The sequence below is a fragment of the Podarcis filfolensis genome (assembly GCF_964270895.1).
Source record: "Podarcis filfolensis genome assembly, chromosome: 9".
NCBI lineage: Eukaryota > Metazoa > Chordata > Lepidosauria > Squamata > Lacertidae > Podarcis > Podarcis filfolensis.
This window is the reverse complement of record NC_139610.1, coordinates 73333982-73337590: the sequence shown is the minus strand read 5'-3', so window position 1 is coordinate 73337590 and position 3609 is coordinate 73333982. Positions and strand designations below refer to the sequence as shown.

At 48.7% G+C, this 3609-nt stretch overlaps 1 long non-coding RNA gene across 1 annotated transcript; it reads right to left on the bottom strand.

The window, feature by feature from the left end:
- Positions 1-2420: 2420 nt before the first annotated feature.
- On the bottom strand, positions 2421-3293 carry LOC310742594. Its single transcript, XR_014538592.1, has 2 exons — positions 3202-3293; positions 2421-2819 (listed from the first exon to the last, which is right to left on the bottom strand). It is a non-coding gene; the product is annotated as an uncharacterized lncRNA (long non-coding RNA).
- Between the last annotated feature and the right edge of the window lie 316 nt (positions 3294-3609).

Here is a 3609-nt window from a genome sequence, read left to right as displayed (position 1 = left end):
CCCATGACGGGGTGAGCTCCCGTTGCTCGGTCCCTGCTCCTGCCCACCTAGCAGTTCGAAAGCACGTCAAAGTGCAAGTAGATAAATAGGCACCGCTCCGGCGGGAAGGTAAACGGCGTTTCCGTGCACTGCTCTGGTTCGCCAGAAGCGGCTTAGTCATGCTGGCCACATGACCCGGAAACTGTACGCCGGCTCCCTCAGCCAGTAAAGCGAGATGAGCGCCGCAACCCCAGAGTCGGCCATGACTGGACCTAATGGTCAGGGGTCCCTTTACCTTTATCTCAAGGAAAAGCATGACATTGTGGGATCAAATCAGAAACTGGGGGCGGTTTCTTTTCTTTGCTTTTCTTTATTAATTTGCTAACAACAAAGTGCAAACAAAACAAAAAAGGAAAGAAACAAAGAATCACAGAAGGACAAAAACCCAACGTTGCAGCACAGCTGCAGAGCGATAATAAAGCCTTAACTCATGCAAAGATTCCCTTTCCAAATAATGACAGTGCCAAAAATAAAAATATTCTCCTCCTGTGAGTTCCATTATTCCCGAGAATTTCCCCCAAACATGCAAAGGCAAATATTTCACCTGGGCTTTGCAGACCGTATTGTTTCCTGCAAAGGATTCTATTTATTGATTGTTGTTTTAACAGTTTAAAAGGTAAAGGGTAAAGGGACCCCTGACCATTAGGTCCAGTTGTGACCGACTCTAGGGTTGCGGCGCTCATCTTGCTCTATAGGCCGAGGGAGCCGGCATACAGCTTCCGGGTCATGTGGCCAGAATGACTAAGCCGCTTCTGGTGAACCAGAGCAGTGCACGGAAACGCCGCTGACCTTTCCGCCGGAGTGGTGCCTATTTATCTACTTGCACTTTGACGTGCTTTCGAACTGCTAGGTGGGCAGGAGCAGGGACCGAGCCACGGGAGCTCACCCCGTCGCGGGGATTCGAACCGCTGACCTTCTGATCGGCAAGTCCTAGGCTCTGTGGTTTAACCCACAGCGCCACCCGCGTCCCTCCATATATTGCATTATATTGTTCTATTGCGATGAACCCCACCCTGGGACCTTTCCCTATATGATTCTCAGCCAGTGGCGTAGCAAGGGGGCTGGGACCCCAGGATCCCTCATCAAGGCAGGAGTCACCGGGAGGTCAGCCACGGCTAGGTGGGGCCTTCGGGGCTGGGGCGGAGTGTGCTCCTCATTCTCCTCGTGGCTGGCAAAGGGTTGCCCGTGGGTCCGCTGCCCCTGGGCTTCCTGAGAGGGTTGGAGGGAGAGGGCCCCACCACCTCCAGCCAAGGAGGGAGGAAGAGGAAGGCAGGAACCTTACAGACTGCTCTTTGCTGAAAGAAAACTACATGAAAATGATGTATAGATGGCATATAACACCAGCACAGATAGGAAGAATGTATAAAATCGGCTCAAATATATGCTGGAAATGTAAGGAAAAAGAAGGGACTTTTTACCATATGTGGTGGGATTGTAGTAAAATTAAAAAAAATATTGGGAAATGATATACAATGAGTTGAAGAAAATGTTCCAGTTAACATTTGCAAAAAAGCCTGAAGCATTTTTGTTAGGGATTGTAGGAAAAGACCTGCCAAGGAAAATGAAAAACATCTTCATGTATGCGGCAACGGCGGCAAGAGTCTTAATAGCGCAAGGATGGAAGAACTAAGAAATCCCGACCAAAGAACTGTGGCAAGGGAAACTGATGGACTATGCGAAATTGGCGAAGTTGACACATAAACTACGTGATAAGGACAACTGTGACTTTAAAGAAGAATGGGAAAGTACAAAGTACTTAAAGAAACAACAAAATGAATTGGACTCATTGGCAGGTTTTGAATAAACACTCACAAACTTTTTATTGGTAACATATAGATAGATAAATTAAAGATCTGTACAATTTTATAACATGCAGAGTATAACATGTGCTGAAAAACCAGAGAGAGGAGCTGAGGGAACTCCGGGGGAGGGGTTTCTTTTTGGGGGAGGGGGAGGGAAAAATGGGGAGGAAAAAATGAGGATGATGTGTTTTTGATGAATTGTTCTGTTGAAATTTCTAATAAAAAATATTTTTTAAAAAAGGGAAGGCAGGAACCACTGCAAGAGCCACGTGTGTGGCCCTGAGCACCTCGCTGCAGCAACAGGAAGGCGAGGCGACACAGCAGAGCTCCTGGCTTCATGTTTCTCTGCCTTATCTCTGCTCATTTGGGGCTCATTTGCAAGGAGAGACTCCCATGATTAGACGCTGGTTGGTGAGGGGACTGACCGCTGCCCAGTCCTCCAGGGAAGCACAACACTTGCCCTGTCCCGGGCACCAGCAACCCATGCTATGCAACTTTTCTCAGCTTTTGGTTTGATATTTTCTGTGGAGTACAGGGTCAGGTTTAAGGTGCTGGTTTTGACCTTCAAAGCCCTATGCGGCCTAGGACCCACATACCTACGGGACCGCCTCTCCTGGTATGCCCCGCGGAGGACCTTAAGGTCCACAAATGACAACACCTTGGAGGTCCCAGGTCGCAAGGTGGTTAGATTGGTCTCAACTAGGGCCAGGGCCTTTTCAGCACTGGCCCCAACATGGTGGAACGCTCTGTCACAAGAGACCAGAGCCCTGCGGGATTTGACATCTTTCCACAGGGCCTGCAATACGGAGCTGTTCTGCCTGGCCTTCGGCTTAGACTCACTCTGACCCCTTATATGGGATTTGGTATATTAATTTTCCCTTGGCTTTTTTGCTGGCCCATGTAGGACCAGCATGGATAGCTGGCTCGGGTGAATATCTGATGTTTCCTCCCTTTATGGTCTTGATTTATGGGCTACTACTAAAATGAGAGGGACGCGGGTGGCGCTGTGGGCAAAACCTCAGTGCCTAGGACTTGCTGATTGCATGGGCGGCGGTTCGAATCCCCGCGGCGGGGTGAGCTCCCGTCGTTCGGTTCCAGCTCCTGCCCACCTAGCTGTTTGAAAGCACAATTAAGTGCAAGTAGATAAATAGGTACCGCTTTATAGCGGGAAGGTAAACGGCGTTCCGTGTGCTGCGCTGGTGCTGGCTCGCTAGCTGCAGCTTCGTCACGCTGGCCACGTGACCCGGAAGTGTCTTCGGACGGCGCCGGCTCACGGCCTCTTGAGCGAGATGAGCACGCAACCCTAGAGTCGGACACGACTGGCCCGTATGGGCAGGGGTACCTTTACCTTTACTTTTACTAAAATGAGGCTGCATTTTAAGCTGTATTTTAAGCCGTATTTTAATTGACTGTTTGTTGTTGTTGTTTTCCATTACGTTTTATTGTAATTTATATTTGGTGTTAGCCGCCCTAAGCCCAGCCCAGGCTGGGGAGGGTGGGGTGTAAATAAATTATTATTATTATTATTATTATTATTATTATTATTATTATTATTATCTTTCTATTTGGGGATCTGGGGGTTGGGGCTGCTCTGATATCCAGAGCCCAACTGCTTCCTCTAGAGAAATCCCATAGGCATCAATGGGCAAGCTCTACGACACGTGGTTAGAGGGCTTGCCACTCTGGAGCAACCCTGAGATGATGAAAGCTTTCCTTTGTGTCTCCCCTCTTCCTCCCTGCTTAAAAGTCACTGGATTACTTTGATTTT